The sequence below is a fragment of the Eptesicus fuscus genome, chromosome 18 (assembly GCF_027574615.1).
Source record: "Eptesicus fuscus isolate TK198812 chromosome 18, DD_ASM_mEF_20220401, whole genome shotgun sequence".
NCBI lineage: Eukaryota > Metazoa > Chordata > Mammalia > Chiroptera > Vespertilionidae > Eptesicus > Eptesicus fuscus.
Genome location: NC_072490.1, coordinates 52,294,794 through 52,312,475, shown reverse-complemented (window position 1 = coordinate 52,312,475; position 17,682 = coordinate 52,294,794).

Genomic DNA, 17,682 nt, shown 5'->3' with positions numbered 1-17,682 from the left:
CAAGAAAAAGGACTAACGAGCTATCTAAACCTACAACTAAATGAATTAGAAAGAGAATAGCAAGAAAAGCCCAGAGGAAGTAGAAGGTAGGAAATAATAAAGATCAGAGCAGAAATAAATGACAAAGAGACTAAAAAAAGTACAAAAGATCCATAAATCCAAGAGCTGGCTTTTTGAAGAGATAAACAAGATTGATGAACCCTTAGCCAGACACATCAAGAAATATAGAACTATGGATCAGAACAGAGACCCTGGAAATTACCCCACACCATTATGGCCAATTAATATTTGACAAATGAGGCAAGAACATACAATAGGAGTAAAGACAGTGTCTTCAACAAATGGTGCTTGGAAAACTGGACAGACACATGCAAAAAGATTAAACTAGACCACCAACTTATACCATACACAAGAATAAACTCAAGGTGGATAAAAGACTTAAATGTAAGTCATGAAACCTTAAAAATCTTGAGGAGAACATAGGCAGTGAAATCTCAGACATCTCATGTAGCAATATGTTTATGGATACACCTCCTGGGCAGTGGTCAGCAAACTCAACAGAGCCAAATATTAACAGTACAATGATTGAAATTTCTTTTGAGAGCCAAATTTTTTAAACTTAAACTTCTTCTAATGCCACTTCTTCAAAATAGACTCGCCCAAGTCATGGTATTTTGTGGAAGAGCCATACTCAAGGGGCCAAATAGCCGCATGTGGCTCGCAAGCCGCAGTTTGCCAACCACGGTCCTAGGGCAAAGGAATCTAAGGAGAAAATAAACAAATGGGAATAAATATAAATAAAAAGCTTCTGCACAGCAAAAGAAATCACCATTAAATTGATAAGGGAACCCACTAAATGGGAGAACATATTTGCCAAAGATACATCTGTTCAGGGGTTAATATCCAAAATATATAATGTACTTATACAACTCAACTAAAGGAAGACCAACAATCCAATTAAAAAATGGGCAGAAGACCTGAATAGACATTTCTCCAAAGAGGACATACAAATGGCCAATAAACACATGAAAATATGCTCAAAGTCACTAATTATCAGAGAAATGCAAATTAAAACCACAATGAGATATCATCTCACACCTGTCAGAATGGCTATCATAAGTCAACAAACAACAAGTGCCAGCGAGGATGTGGAGAAAGCAGATTGGTGCAGCCACTATAGAAAACAGTATGGAGTTTCCTCAAAAAATTAAAAATGGAACTTCTGTTTGACCCAGTGATCCCATTTCTGGGAATATATCCTAACCCCCTCCCCACAACCCCCGCAAAAAAAAAAAAAAAGTAACCAGAAAGAATATATGCACCCCTTTGTTCATAGCAATGTTATTTACAATAGCTAAAATTTGGAAACAGCCCAAGTGCCCATTAGTAGATGAGTGGATAAAAAAAAAACTGTGATACATTTACACTATGGAATACTATGCTCTGAAAAAGAGGGATCTACTACCATTTGGGACAGCATGGATGGACCTGGGAAATATTATGCTAAGTGAAATAAGCCAAACTGAGAAAGACAAATATCACACGATCTCACTTATTTGTGGAATCTAATGAACAAAAGGAATTGACCCACAAAATAAGACCCAAAGCAGGGAGGCATGGAACAGACTGACATACCTTGATGTGGGGTTAGGGAGACAAGAAGAGATAAATCAAAGAACTTATATATGTACTAGAGACCCGGTGCATGAATTTGTGCACAGTTGGGGTCCCTCAGCCTGGCTGGCAATTGGGGCCAATCAGGGGGCTGGCCTGCTCGGGGGAGGGACCGCAGAAGGTTGGCCCCAGCAGCAAGCTAACCAACGGCCGATTCTGTGAGGAATCGGGCTCCCTTCTCCCTCCTGTCTGGGTCCAGGGTGCGGGTGAACCAGATTCTGGGCTGTCAGGGCCCCAGCAGCAAGGTCTGGGTCAGTGTGCGTCATAGCTACTCACCGGTCATCCAGTCGTTCTGGTTGTTTTGTTGTAAAGGTCACTTAGGTTTTTATATAGAGAGATATGCATAGCCCACGGACATGGGCAATAGGGTGGTGAAGACATTGGGTGGGTATGGGTTGGGAGGAAGGGAGGAAAGAGGGGGAGTGGGAGATATCTGTAATACTATCAACAACAAAAATATATTTTAAAAAATTTTTGAGTGAGAAATCCCTAGGGTTCCCTTTTCTCCATAGGCCTTGAGAATGAAAAGGTCTTAATTTTCCTTCCTAGTAAACATTAATTGGTATTTTGAGGAAGGGGTTATTCGTTTGTGCCCTCCTACATAGGAAATGACGTTCAAATAATGGGAAATTGGTTCATTTATAGAAGTTAAGTCAGAATAATTCCATATCCTCTATGGTTTTATGCTACTTTTAGGAGGGGTCAGATGTGGGCATCACTGAGAACAAAATTCAGGCTTTGAAAAGACTGGAAAGAGCAGGTGAGACTCAAAAACAGCTTAATTTTTTAAAATTTGTTTTATGAAATAATTAGGGGCCCAGTGCATGAATTTGTGCCCCTTGAAAGAAACTGTAGGCCGTGAAGCTGTGGTGGGCACAGGGGCAGGTCTTGACCCATCCTCCACATACCTGCCGGGCCCCTCCTGACGCGGCCCCCAGTCCCCTGTCTGACAGCAGCCCCACTCCCGCTGCCACTGCTCCCAGGTGCTGACGGCCCAGGCCCCACTCATACCCGCTGATGGCGTGGAGCGATTGGGGCTGGTGCCAGCAGCGGGTGCAAGTGGTGGCTGCTGCCCTGATCACCCCTCAGGAGCAGGGGGAGGTGGAGAAGCCCCCAGGGGCAATTGGGGCTGGCAGCAGCCACTTGCATCCACTGACGGCGTGGAGCGATCAGGGCCCTCACCAGGTGCCCACAGCGGGTGCAAGCGGCAGCTCCAGTGCTGGCAGCAGGTGCAAGCGCCAGGCAGGACTGTGGCGCACAGGAGCAAAGAATTTTCAGTAACCACCAGAGGCTTGCCCCAATGACAGCGACTGGCACCCTGCCTTGGTCTGGTGCTCCTGCTCACCTGCTCCACCATCCTGCTGCAGCCGACACCTGCCAAGTTCCATGCTCTGCTGCCTGCTGTTGACACCTGCCATGTTCCGCGTGCACCCCCTGCTGGTCATTGCACGTCATAGCAACCGGTTGTTTGATTGTTCGGTTGTTCTGCCATTCAGTCTATTTGCATATTAGGGTTTTATATATAGATTAATACATACTATCTTAGCTTTGTGTTTTTTTTTTTAAGTCCAAATAGTATAAAAGCTCCTCGTGACTACACTCCCCCTCTCCCCCAAACCTCAGCTTCCCCAGAATCGCTGCTGTCAGATGGGGCTCTTGTCCCAGACCCGTTCCCCTGCCTGTACATGTGCACAAAATCAGACGTGCATGGTTTTGTCTGCGGGTCCGCAGCTGCCAAGTGCACGATGATGTGCATATGGTTTGGTGGTGTATTTGCTTTCTCTCACTTATACAACTTGTAGATCTTTCCAGGTTAGTAAGAATTCTCATGCCTTTTTTTTTTTAATAACCTCTGAATAATCCTATCTAATAATAGACAAATATGGCAAATTGACCATACCTCCGACACACCCACAAGCCACGCCCACAAGCCACGCCCACCATCCAATCAGAGCGAGTATGCAAATTAACCCAAACCAAGATGGCTACAGCCACAGAGAGCAAGGTTTCCTAGGTAACAGAGGAAGCCAAGCTTTCTGCCTGCCCTTGCCAGACCTAAGCCTCCACTCAAGCTACAAAGTTTCAATTATAGAAGGTAAACTAATTCAAACAAATGGCGGCAGAATGGAGCTTGAGAGAGCAGGCCAGGGTTGCCGCTGGCAACAGGGGAAGCAAAGCTTTCCGCACACCCTGGCTGGGCCCACCTGCTGAAGGCAACAAAGTTTCAATTATAACCCCAACACAAATGGCTACAGGCCTCGGAGGGAGCCCCAGGCTTGGCTCCGCTCCAGGCTACAAAGTTTCAACTGTAGAAGGAAAATAAATTCCAGATACCAGGGCCTCCGCTTGCGTTGCCAGGGGGCGTGGCCCACCTGCAAACCACCACAGGCCCCTCGCTCAGGCTGCCCCACACCCCAAGGGAACCCCCACCTGATCCAGGACACCCTTCAGGGCAAACCAGCTGGCCCCCACCCCCCCACCCCTGTACCAGGCCTCTATTCTTTCTAATAAAAGAGTACTATGCAGATTGACCATCACTGCAACACACAATATAGCTGCCCCCATGTGGTCAAAGATCCTGCCCCCATGTGGACACAAGATGGCCACCACAAGATGGCCAGCAGGAGAGGGCAGTTGGGAGGCATCCAGCCTGCAAGGGAGGACAGTTGGTGGTGATCAACCCTGCAGGAGAGGGCAGTTAGGGGTAACCAGGCCGGCAGAGGAGGGAAGTTGGGGGCAAACAGGCTGGCAGCAGAGTGGTTAGGGGGTGATCAGGCTGGCAGGCAGAAGCGGTTAAGGGCAATCAGGAAGGCAGGCAGGCAAGCAGTTCGGAGCCAGCAGTCCTGGATTTTGAGAGGGATGTCCGACTGCCTGTTTAGGCCCGATCCCCGAGATCGGGCCTAAACAGGCAGTCGGACATCCCTCGAGGGGTCCCAGATTGGAGAGGGTACAGGCTGGGCTGAGGGACAACCCCCTCTGTGCATGAATTTCATGCACCGGGCCTCTAGTCTATACTAATAAAAGGGTAATATGCTAATTACACCAGACATCTTCCAGACGTCCTTCTGGACAAAGCCACGGTGGTGGGGCAGTGGGAGAAGCGGTTAGGGGTGATCAGGCTGGCAGGGGAGGGCAGTTACGGGCGATCAGGCCGGCAGGCAGAGTGGTTAGGGGTGATCAGGCAGGCAGGCAGGTGAGCGGTTAGGAGCCAGCAGTCCCAGATTTTGAGAGGGATGTCCAACTGCCAGTTTAGGCCCAATCCTAGCTGGCAGTCGGACACCTGCCGAGGGGTCCCAGATTGGAGAGAGTGCAGGCCGGGCTGAGAGACCCCCCCTCCTAATGTGCACAAATTTCATGCACCGGGCCTCTAGTTTTCTATAATGTCCCAGTCTGTTCAGGCCGCCATAACAGAATACTATAAACTATGTGGCTAAAACAACAGCAATTTATTTTGTGGACAGAAAAAAAAAAAAAAAAAAAAAAAGGCCACATGCTAACCTGAAAGCTCAGGGAAGGGCTACAAGGCGGTCTTGCAAACTCAGAGACCTAAAGTGAACAAAAGGATGGTCTGAAATTAAAACTTTAACTAAAAGCAATTTATAGTGGTAGTCATGTCCTAGGCCAGTATCTTCCCTGACAAAGGCCAATCTTGACCTTAACTGAGCCTATTGACTTTTTCATTTAAGATAACATACCTCTGAAGAAATGTCAAGGTAACTTGTAACTTCCCTTTTTCTGGACCCCTCAGGGCACAACCAAATGCGCCTGGGCACAGAACAGAGACCATAAATCCCTTCATTGTTATTATCATGTTAATCGTTGACTGTTAACTATCCTGTACCCACCTAAGTAAAAGAAGTATGTCTATCATTTTACTTTTTATCCAATCCCAGGTGCCCCCCCGCCCCCGCCTTTGCTTTCTCCCGCCTCCCTAATCTATCACCACGTAACCCACTTAAGACTCCTCCTTTGATTGTAACGTGTAAAACAAGGTAAAGAATTGCCATTCTCTGGAGCATTATCCCAATCCGTTGAGATTCTGCTTCCCAGCAACTGTTGACAGTTGGGCTCAAATAAACTCACAAAAAATCCTTACAGGTTTGAATGTTTTTATGTTAATTTTCTTGTTTGGAGGCTGGAAGTCCAAGATCAAGGTGAAGGGTTGGTTCCTGGTGAGGACTCTCCTCCTGGCTTCTGCCTTCTCACTGTGTGTGCAGGCGCACTCCTGGCGCCTCCTGCTCTTCATGTAAGGACACCAGTCCTTTCCGATTATGCCCTGCTCTTACAAGCTCATTTAACTTTCTCCAAACACAGTCACGTGGGGAATAAGGGCTTTACCATATGAGTTTTGGAGGCACACAATTCAGTCCATCCCTTTAACTTTATCTGCCATGGGATAAATTCCTTTACATTTTTAAAGCTTAACTATAGAATGATTTTGTCTGATTGGTCAGAGAGACACAAAGATTTCCTTCACCTCTGAGGTGTGGGAAGGCCAGAGGGAGGGGATGGAGATGAGGAGGGATCCAGAAGCAAGAGCTGATTTCTAAAAAGCTGATGCCCGAATTACTCATTCTCCCTCGCCTGATGAGTTTGGGGCTTCTTCTCTCCTGCTAAGAAAGTGGGAGAATCTGGCATTTGAAGATGCAAAGTTGGAGGAGGCAGGCAAGGCCAGAAATGTCCTGTGTGGGCTGCATGCCTTGAAAATTAGCACTGCCCCTGAGAAGTCGGAAAAAGCTCCAGCCACGGGGAGACACCCAGCTCAGCTTCCAGCCCCTCCCCAGAGCTGTCCAGGGCTATTTGCATCCACTTACCAAAAAGCAAAGCCGGTTCTGTGCACCTTCTGGGAAGCCTCTGTGTGCCTGCACTGCCACCTAAGGCCGTGGGAAAATCTGGAATTCTTCCTTCATTGAGATCAAAGAGCAATGACTCAGGGAAGAAACAGAAGTTTTCTTTCCTGGCAAATGCAGAGCCCTCTGGAGGTGTGCAGTCCTGGAGAGCAATACTGTGACTTCTCTAAGCCAGTGGTTCTCACCCAGGGCAATTGCCCCCCAGGGCACAGTGAGCACTGTCTGGAGACATTGTGATGGTCAGAGCTGGGGGAGGGGAGTGGGTGCTACTGGCGTCTAGTAAGTAGATGTCAGGGGTGCTGCTGAACATTTTACAAAGCACAGGACAGTCCCCCAAACAAAGAATTATCCAGCCCCAAATGTCAGTAGTGCCAAGGCTGAGAAAAACTGCTTTAAGCCGAGTGATAGAGATTTGCCGGGGCCTTGCACTGGGCAAATAATTTCAAACAATATGGACCTCTTAATTTTGTAAAAGATGTAGTTCTTAGATAAGCCTGCATTCCTCCAAAGTTGCCGATTTGAATGTTTCTTTGAAAGAGATATCTCGGTAAACAGTTTCCTTTTATTGTTTTCCCACTGCTTCTGAGGCAGGCTGGTGAATTCCTTGGTTGTAACACACAGGATCCTTGGAGAAGAGTTTGTGACATCTCCAGCCAACCTGAATTTGGTGGCGTTTTCAGTTTTATTACCTCTCACTATCAAGTGGCCTTGATTTAAATTTCAGTCACCAACTGAAGCTTCACCTTGGGTCAAAAATAATAAAAAACCCATGCTTCAGAGGTGTTATGGGGATTAATTAGGTAACTTTGGTAAGGGGCTTTAAAGATAAAAAATTCTCTTTGAATTTTAACTATTATAATTAGGCAAATTAGGCACTTTTTAGCCATTACGGAAGGCTTTGATCCTGCCGGCCTTCTCACTTGCCTGAGCAGTTAGTTCACTGGGAGGAAGGATATTGGAATAAGCAGTGGCCTCAAGGTGGAAAAATGCAAACCTCCTGGTGATGGCTGTTTTCAGATTCTCTTTTAGTGGTGAGATGAAGAGAAACCCACCCTCAGGGGAAATCAATGCCTCAGTAGTGATGGGAGACTTGGGGGTATTACCTCTGAAATACCAACAGTAAATTAGAGAAAGGGTGTGTTCTCTTATTCATACCCATTCATGCACTGCCCCTTCCCTCCTCCTCCCTTCCCACCCCGTCCCTGCCCCACCCTGAAGAGGAACACATGATTATGAGATGGTAAAAATGTCTCAAGAAGACCACACCGATGTTGGGGAAATCCTTATTTTCTCTGCAGACTCCATCTCTTAACCCCTTTGCAGTCTGCTTCCTTCTTCCCTTACAACTGTCACCATTGCCCTGTCATCGTCATCTTATATTGGCATTGCCTTTTATAGTTTGGGAAAAAACAATGGAAGCCAAATTATTCCAGGCACTGTTCTGGGGGCTGAATAGCTTCTCATCCTCACAGCACCATGGAGACAGGTGCAATCATCCCCAGTGTACAGCCTGAAGCGGTGGAGGCCGCTCTCTCCAGGGTCACGGTCGGAGAGCTGGGAAGCCTGACCCTGGGACTGACTGTTTCAGAGTCAGTGTTGAATTCTTCCCTGAGCCTCATCTAAAGACATTCCACTGTGCCTTTTTTTTACATCCAGCTTCTGTCCAATGGGAATCTAGTAGAAAAGGTGGCATTTTCTCTGTTCTTCAGATACAGAGACCTGAGATAAGAAATTGGCCTACGAATCCCACCAAGTCCATTGGTGAGCCCACTTTGCTCATCTCTCACACACTCCTCAGCCTTGCACTTTGGCTTCCACACGGACCCCCTGGGACCCCGAGCCCACAAAAGCTGCCTGTCCTCATAGGCCCAATGCACCATGCCTGCGGCCCTCCCTGCCCTCCCCCAGCACGGAGCACCACCCACCACCCCTCCACTCTCCCCTTTCCTTTGCCGTTTCCTCCCTCCTCCTCTGCCCTGTACCCTCAACACGCCCCCCCCCCCCCCCCCCCCCCGCCTACTCCCCCACCCATTGTGGTCTGTCCCTAAGTACCTTTAGACACGCAGGCTCCTCAGAGAACCATCTTGTGCATTCTTTTCTAGTTTGGGGATTTTACCTATTTCCGAGGCTTAGATCAGAGGTTCCTAAAGTTGCCGCGTATGAGGATCACCTGCGGGAGCTTTAAAACATCCCAGTGCCCAGAGTGCAGCAGAGCCTAATTAACAAGCACATCTGACATTAGTGTTTGTTTTTTAAGTTCTCTAAGTGATTCCAAATTGCAGCCACGTATGAGAACCAGAGGCGTGAAACTTCTGTGTGAGTCTTCGGTGTGAACCGTTAGCTGAGCCCTCTCCCGTCAGCGTGAGACATGCCCCACCGACTCCGTCAATTCAGCTCCTCCAAAGAGCAGGGTTGACAAATGTAGCAAGTCAAGATACAGAAAGCTCCACTGCATTTTAGATAAACGACGAGTAACTTTTTAGCAAGAGTATGTTCCAAGGGTTGTATGGGGCATACTTATCCTAAACAATGATTTGTTGTTCATCTCAAATGCAGACATGACCGGCCTCCTGCATTTTACCTGGTGACCCTGCAGAAGACTGGTCTCTGAGTGCCCCTCTGCCTGCGTGTCCCTTTGCTCAGGGAAGAGCTTCGCCAGCTTCCTGTGGACCGGCGCCAGGCCTCAGAGCTGTCTGTGACTCAGGTCTTTCTCTTCCGGCCCCACATCCAATCCCCAGCTCTTTTGACTTGTCCTCAATCCTGAAATGCTCCTCAAATCTTTCCTTCTCACCTCTTTGCTGACGCTTCCGCCTCATATCTGCTCTGGTCATTTTGGAGAAATGATAGATGGCTGTTGTTTTAAGCAACTAAGTTTTGCAGTGTTTTTTATATCTCCCCATAGTAATAGGTAGACAGAGCGAGGAGGCTACCAAATATTTTTTTCTATTGGAATTACAAGTGCTTAAGTTCCTAACATAAAACTTGAAAGGAAAAGATATTATAGTTCTGTCTATATGCATTACTATAGATTTAAACAGTGTCAGAGGCTATATTCCAAATGATGGTCTTAATAAGGGTTATATAATATACGAGGAAGTCACCTACAGATGGCTTGGCTGTTATCTGAAAGAGATTAATCCTGCAGAGCAGAGTGTGGCAAACTAGTTCCATGGGCCAAATCCCACCTGTGGCCAGTCTTGGGAAGGAAAGTTTTATTGGATCACAGTCACCCGCATTTGTTTACATATGATGGTTGCTTTGCCACAATGGTGGAGTTGTATAATTTTGACAGAGACTATAAGGCCTGCAATGTCTACAATCAATACTACCTGGCCCTTGATAAGAAAAAGTTTGCTGCCCTGACCGGTTTGGCTCAGTGGATAGAGCCTTGGCCTGTGGACTGAGAGGTCCCAGGCTCGATTCCGGTCAAGGGCATGTACCTTGGTTGCGGGCACATCCCCAGTAGGAGGTATGCAGGAAGCAGCCGATTGATGTTTCTCTCTCATCGATGTTTCTAACTCTCTATCCCTCTCCCTTCCTTTCTGTAAAAAAATCAATAACATATACTTAAAAAAAAAAAAAAGAAAAAAAGAAAGAAAAAGTTTGCCAATCCCAGCTTTAGAAAATCTAAAATGAAGGTTCCATGTGCTAATAATTGGAAGAGATGTACCATCTGGACGAGGAAGGCAAGGGCAGAGGAAACAGCAATTTCAAAGAAGCAGCCGAAACCTGACATTGCAGAGGTAGATGCTCCAAATGGCAGCCACCCACCTGGGGTTCAAATGCTTTTCACAGGGGCACATGCTCGGGGGAGAAACAGCAGGGGCTTACTTAATTAACGGCCGATCGCAATGTCTCTACTCAACAACAGGGAACCTAGGTTTCTCTAAATATACACGTCACCCTTAAACTCCTTGAAAAATCACTTTTCTCTGTAGTCAATATCTCCCCGTCTGAAATCCTTCTCTCTGGAGTGCAACTTTGTTGGAATGTAACAAACCATAGAGGAAAATATTATAAAGAGATTGGGTCCAATGAACTCTGCCACTGATTTACTGTCTAATAAATAAATAGGAGAGACAGGAAGATTAACCAAGGTTTTTACTGACGATGGATCCTAGGTACTCAAATACTTCCTATCAACTATCCCATGTTAGCATGAAAATAATGGAAACAAAAAGCTATGGGTAAATGACATGGATAAAATTTTCTTCCCAGAGTTGTTTTAGTTGAAATGCGTGAGGGAAATGCATAATTTAAGGGAATAGTTTATAAGTTTTTGTAAAGTAAATAATTCTACGCTGTGATTGTCTGGGTGTGTCTGTGCGCCCCCCTCCCCCCATCTTCTTGCTGCATTGATTGAACTCTTGCTACGAGCCAAGCATTGTGCAAACCCCCCACCTGAATGCTAGAGAAACATGTTAAAGTCAACACGTCCAAGTCGGTGCTCTTGGTTCCTCCACCCCAGGCGTCCTCAAACTACGGCCTGCGGGCCACATGCGGGTGTTTTTGCCGTTTTGTTTTTTTACTTCAAAATAAGGTATGTGCAGTGTGCATAGGAATTTGTTCATAGTTTTGTTTAAACTATAGTCTGGCCCTCCAACGGTCTGAGGGACAGTGAACTGGCCCCCTGTTTAAAAAGTTTGAGGACCCCTGCTCCACCCCAATCTGCTTCTTCCCAGCCTTTCCCAGCCCAGCCCACCCAGGTGTTCACACCTCACACTGGCACTTCTTTGGCTTCTGTTCTCCTTATTTCTCCCACCCGATATATCATCAAATTCTGTCAGTCCTTCCATCACAACACAACCTGAATCTGACAGCTTCTGCACAGCCCCACGCCATTACATCGTCTTCAGCACCAGCACCTCTCCTTAGATGCCTGAGCTTCTGCCACTGGTTCTACCCTCCGGGGTCCATTCTCCCACAGCAGCCAGAGTGATCTTTACAAGATGAAAATCAGGTCAAATCCTTTTTCTGCTGAAACCTTCCAATGGCTTCTCTTGGCACTCAAATTCTAACCCTCTTCCCACCATTGCTTAGGCACTGCGCCATCTAGTCCCTTACTGCTTCTCTGACTTCCCCTTCCACCTCTTTCTTCCTTCCTGACTTCAGCTGTCTAGCTATGGAGGCTTCTTCCTGTTCTTTCAAACCACCGGCTCATTTCCACCCCTTCGGTGCCTTTGCACTTGCCCTGCCTCCACCTGGAAGGCTTGACCCTTGAACAACCGCATTGCTCTCCTCCCTCTTCTCCAGTGGCTCTCTGGGGGCAGTTTTGCCCGGTTGAGGTGCCTCAGTGGATTGAGCATCATCCCCTGGACCAAAAGGTCCCCGGGTTCGATTCCCAGTCAGGGCATATGCCTGGGTTGCGGGCTTGATCTCCAGTAGGGGGCGTGCAAGAGGTAGCCGATCAAAGATTCTCTCTCATCATTGATGTCTCTCTCTCTCTCTCCCTCTCCCTTCCTCTCTGAAATTAATATAAAATATATTTAAAAAGGGGGGGGGGGTGCAGTTCTGCCCTGCAGAGGACATTTGGCAAGTGTCTGGAGACATAGTTGATTGGCACACCGAGGAAGGGTCCTACAGGCATCTAGTGGGAAGAAGCAGGTAAACACCCTGGATCACCAAGGACTGATCGCCCCGAGTGTCAGCAGAACAATGACGAGAAATGGTCCTACTCAGGTCTCTGCATAATTGTTTTCTCTTCAGAGAAAACCTTGGACAGTCTTTAGGAAACAGCTTTCCCCCTCTTCTCACCCCACTCATTCCTTATTCCCTTATCCAGCTTAACACTACCTGGAATTAGAGTGGATATTTATGCTTTTCGTCTCTCACTCCACTTAAATGTAAGCTTTCTGAGGTCAGGAGCTTCGTCTGGGTCACCAGCAGTTCTTCAGTGTCTGGGCCACTGCCTGGCACATAGTAGGCCTTCAATAAAATGTTCATAGAACTCTGAGGTCTGGATAGGTTAAAGAACTTGCCACCTATCGCATATGGCTAGTAAGAGGCAAAGGTGCCCACGTGTCCACCAGCCCCTTTAAACACTGCACAGACACATACAATCCAAGGAACAGCTTCGTGCTGGTTACATAAATGCAGGTTTAAGACCCTTTTCTCAGCTTTCCCCTTCTAATTTTCCACATTCTCCCCACGCCTTATTTCAAGTCTTTCTTGTGTAGAAATTCTAGATCCATTTAAACCCCGATCCTCTGACCCCTTGACAAATGCGTATTTCTTGTTCCTTTCTGACTTCCCTTCCCAATCAAAAGCTGGCTCATACGAGGGAGGTGGGAATGGCAGTCAGGCAGCCAGGCAGCCAGGAGCCAGCTCGCACTCCGGCTGTCAGGCTGTCAGCAAACCCCACTGTCTGTGTTTGATTAATTGCTTGCTTAACCTCGAGTTCTCTGTAGCTTTTCCCTCCCAGACAAGATTATGTCTCCTTTAGCACCAACTGGGCAATAACAGAGGAAGGCTTGAAATGATTATCCAATTTTAAAGACAGTATGAATTTCTGGATCTTTTTTTATGATCAGAAAATAGTGAGTGTCCTCTGTTCTTGTAAAAGCATGACACTTCTCCAAAGAGGACATACAGAAGCCAATAGACATGTGAAAAGATGCTCAATGTCACTGATCATCAGAGAAATGCAAACTAAAACTACAATGAGATACCACCTCACATCTGTCAGAATGGCCACCATCATTAAATCAACAAGCTTTCCCTGAAATGCTCCTATTGAAGGAGTCTAAGGTGTCTTTGTAACATGTGCACTAATGTGGGCCCCATCAGCCTGGTGGCCTTGTGTGTGCTGAATCACTTGAGTGATTGACCAGGTTTCTCATCTGCTTCTCTGAGTGCTCTGGTCCTGCTGGTGGTTGAATTCCCTCAGCCCAGCCTTCAGCTGGACCTGAGGAAGAGCAGCTACAACTGACTTTGAAAACCAACAGCCCCCACATCTGTATTGAATTCTAAAGCTTTGAAAAGTGATGTCAAGAAAATGTCGTTACCCATAGCCCTAAGAGGTGGATATGATAATGTTGTGCTCATTTTATTGGTGAGGAAATAGACCTAAAAGCAATTTGCTCAAAGTTTGGTGGATGGAGGATTAAAGCTGGATTCCTCACCCCCACTGGCCTCCCCACTGTGGTCTGAGGGATGCCCGTTGTCAGAGCCTCTGAAAGTCTGACATCCTGCTGCTGGTGAGCCTATTAAAGCAGCGCCACACAGCTTGTGCTAGAGAATATCACCAGGCAAATCCCTTCAAATCGAGGTAGTTTTCTCTGGCTCTCTTCCAACTTAGAGTCAGTAATGGCTTTTCAACAGAGGACCAGAATGCCTTTTAGCAGGGTATGAATGGATAATAATGATTGTGATGGTGGGAATAATAGCAGCTAATATTTATTTAGGTCTCACAAAGGCCCTGGGTAAGTGCTTAGTGGAGGTGATATTATTTTACCCTCATTTAATGAACTTCATAATAATGCTATGCAGAACTTGGTGTGTCTATCCCCTTGTGACAGATGAGGAAACTGAGGTGGAAAGGCAGGGAAACATGTGCGGAAAAGCCAGGATGGGAACTTAGCTTTATCTGATTCCAGAGCCCATACACTTAACAATGTTATGCTGCCCTTGAAATAACAGCCTAAACTTTCAGTGGACAAACACATTTAGCAAAAGTTTTCTGTGTGTCTGCTAGATGCCCAGTACTCTATCAGGTGCTGGACAGATGTCACCATTGACTGGAGAAGCAATGCATTTGTGGGGAAGACAAACGGATAAGCAGGTCAGTCCAACTTTACTAATGGTGTGTTATAGTAGACAAAGCACAAAGCATTGCAAGGACTTAGAAGAGGGAACAAGTAACTGTTTCTGAGAATGTCAGGGACAATGTCCTAGAGACACTTGAGAATGAGAAGTTTATGTGGAGGAGAAGCAAAATGTGTTCCAAGGAAGAACAATAGCATGCATAAAGGCATTACAAAATCATTGGAAATATTGGTGTGTGTGTGTGTGTGTGTGTGTGTGTGTGTGTGTGTGTGTGTGTAAGGAATAGGGAAGGAAGAGGAAAGAAAAATAAAATGGAGAAAAATAACCTGAAGCAAGACAAAGAATGACATTATACCCCAATCTAGAAAGCTGGACTGTCACTTAAAGAAATAAGGGCACACAATGTTTTGGGCAAGGACGTGCCAGGACAAGATACAATTGTTGGGAGATCGCTCTATTGACTGGAAGGTGGGAAGCAGAGGGGAGTGATGGTAGAGAGCCTGGTCAACAGGCTATTGTCAAAGTTCAGCAAAAAAGGACGTGGGCCAGATCTGAGATGGTAGGAATTAGGGTGCAAAGGAAAGAGGATTGTGGGACACCCTGGGCAGAGTTTGTTGGCATGGAAGTCAGGTGGGGGAGGAGAAGAAGCTGAGGCAAGAATCATGAGTCAAGTTGGGGAGAATGGCTGATGGTTTTACTATTTGTTAAGAGAGCAAGCAATCTACTTCTGGGTACCTATCTGAAGAACAGAAAAACATTGACTCAAAAAGGTATCTGCACCCCCACATTCATCTCAGCATTATTTACAATAGTCAAGACATGGAAACAACCTAAATTTCCACTGATGGGTGGTTGGGTAAAGATATGGTATATATAATAGAATACTATTCAGCCATAAGAAAGAAGGAAAACTTGCCGTTGCAACAACATGGATGAACCTTGAGGGCATTATGCTAAATGAAATAAATCAGACAGAATAAGACAAATACCATATGATTTTACTTATATGTTTACTGTAAAAGAAGCAAAAGAAATGAACAACAAAAAAAATAAAACAGAAACAAACTTATAGATACAGAGATTAGTGGTTACCAGAGGGGCAGGGGGTAGGGACCTGGCAAAATGGGCAAAGGGGGTGGACTGTATGGTGAAGGATAGGAACTAGACTTGTAGTGTTGATTAATTTGTAGAGTATTCAGATGTTGAATTATAATGCTGTACACCTGAAACATATAAGGAAAAAATAAAAAAAAATCTGGGAAAAGAATCTGAGGTGGAGGACTCTTATCAAATTACAGGGATTTTTTATTCTATTCAGTAGGAAAATATTCTGATTTCAAATTAAAACTTAATTTTCCCAATGGTTATCATTCATCTTTTCAAGTGATTTAAATGAAAATTCTATTAGATGGCTAATCGAAACAGTGGCATGTTAACTCCTCACTTCTTTGTAGAAAACATTAATTATACTAAAATTATCACTACAATGATATATAATATTAAAAATAGCAAATACAAGTGAAGAAACAGATTCAAGAGGAAATACTGCATTTGTCTTTGATTTTTAGAATATCTAGATGAAGTTGTCCAGAGATAGCTGGGGGAAGAGTTTGAAGTTCAAGGGAGAAATCTTTTGAGTAGACATAAACTAGAAATGGCTGTCTAGCTTTTCCCAAACCTCCTGGTAACCAAGTTGGTGTTATCTGATCCTAGTCAGAGCTAATCAGCCCAAGGCAGTGGTCTCAGCCAGGGATACTTTTGCATTGCAGGGGACATTGGTCAATGTCTGGAGTGAGTGCTACTGCACGTAGTGGGTAGAGGCCATGGATGCTGCTAAACATCCTACAATGCACGGGGCAGGCCGCACAGTGAGGAGTTACCCTGACCAAAATGCCAGTAACGTTGAGGTTGAAAACATGTGGAAGTGCAGAGGTGTTTTCCCAAGTAGGACCAATTAGATTCTTTCTCCAAGGAATTGGAAAACCCAAACGGTGCTAGTTATAGAGCGAAGCCTGCTGAGCCACGTCAGAAAGGAGGTGAGTGTGCACCTGGCGATGCTCTCCTCTAAGCCTCTCTGGTTGTTTGGTTCTTCCTTTGCCTCCAGGAATTACTCTTTTTAAAAAAATATATATTTTATTGATTTTTTACAGAGAGGAAGGGAGAGGGCTAGAGAGTCAGAAACATTGATGAGAGAGAAACACAGATCAACTGCCTCCTGCACCCCCCCCCCCACTGGGGACATGCCCGCAACCAAGGTACATGCCCTGACCTGGAATCGAACCCAGAACCCCTCAGTCCGCAGGCCAACGCTCTATCCACTGAGCCAAACCAGCCGGGGCTGGAGATTATTCTTAAGACCCTTCCAATACATTTATTTTATGTTCAAGTTATGCTTTTGTTAGTCCAAGTTTGCTAATTACCAAAGAACTTGCACGGGTTAGGACTCTTGTTGGCTAATGACAGAAGTCCAATTTAGATAGTACAAGTGAAAATAAAATCAATAGCTTGTGATCCTGGGAAGTCAGGCACATTCAAATCCAGGATCTCACATAATGTGGACAGAATGTTCTCCCTCTTTCCTTACCCAGCTCCTGCTTGCAGTCTGTTGGCTTCAGGTCTCTGTGTTCTGTGGCCAGAAGAAAGCACAGAGAAGAATAGGCTGGATGAGCACAGACTACAGTTTCCACTCTCTCTCCTCAATATAAAGTGTTATCTTGTTAGGGGAATACTGGTGCATTATTTTTATATGCATGAGTATTAATTGTTGAAATTTAGAGCTGGAAGCAATCTTAGGGATCCGCTATTGCCTGATTATTTCCACCTCAGAGGCCCCCGGTGCCGTACACTGCCCCAGTCCAGGAGCCCAGTGCCAGCGGTGCCGGACACAGACTGGCCGTGGAGCCACACTGGACTCTGAATTGGTGGGCGGGGCTAGAGAAGCCATCCTGGAGCCCCTGTGTAGTTTGAGAAACGCACCCAGAGTTTCATGCACTGTCCACCCATGTTGTAAAAACAGGCCCAGCTTCTCAGAAGCATTGAGTTACTTTATCACTGCTAGTCGGTAGCTGGTCTACAAGTCATGGCTCTGGAATCCAATCTGGGTTCTGTGGAAGAGATTGTTGACTACATACCACCATTTGTATCATCTTCCCTCAAATACTGTGAAACCATGAGATCCAGTTCTAGTCAGTGGCCTGGGCGCTTCAGCACTGGTCCCCACGCCTCCCGCACACGTCCCACAGGCTCTCTCCTTGCGGCTGCATCAGGTGCAGGCAGCTTCCAGGCCTCCTCCCCGCCCCCCCAACCCCCCCGGGGAAGTCAAGTGTTGGTGATGGTAGAGCTCCCCCAGTCTGGGTCCCCAAATGACCGCATGGGAAGGACCCCCTGCCACCCC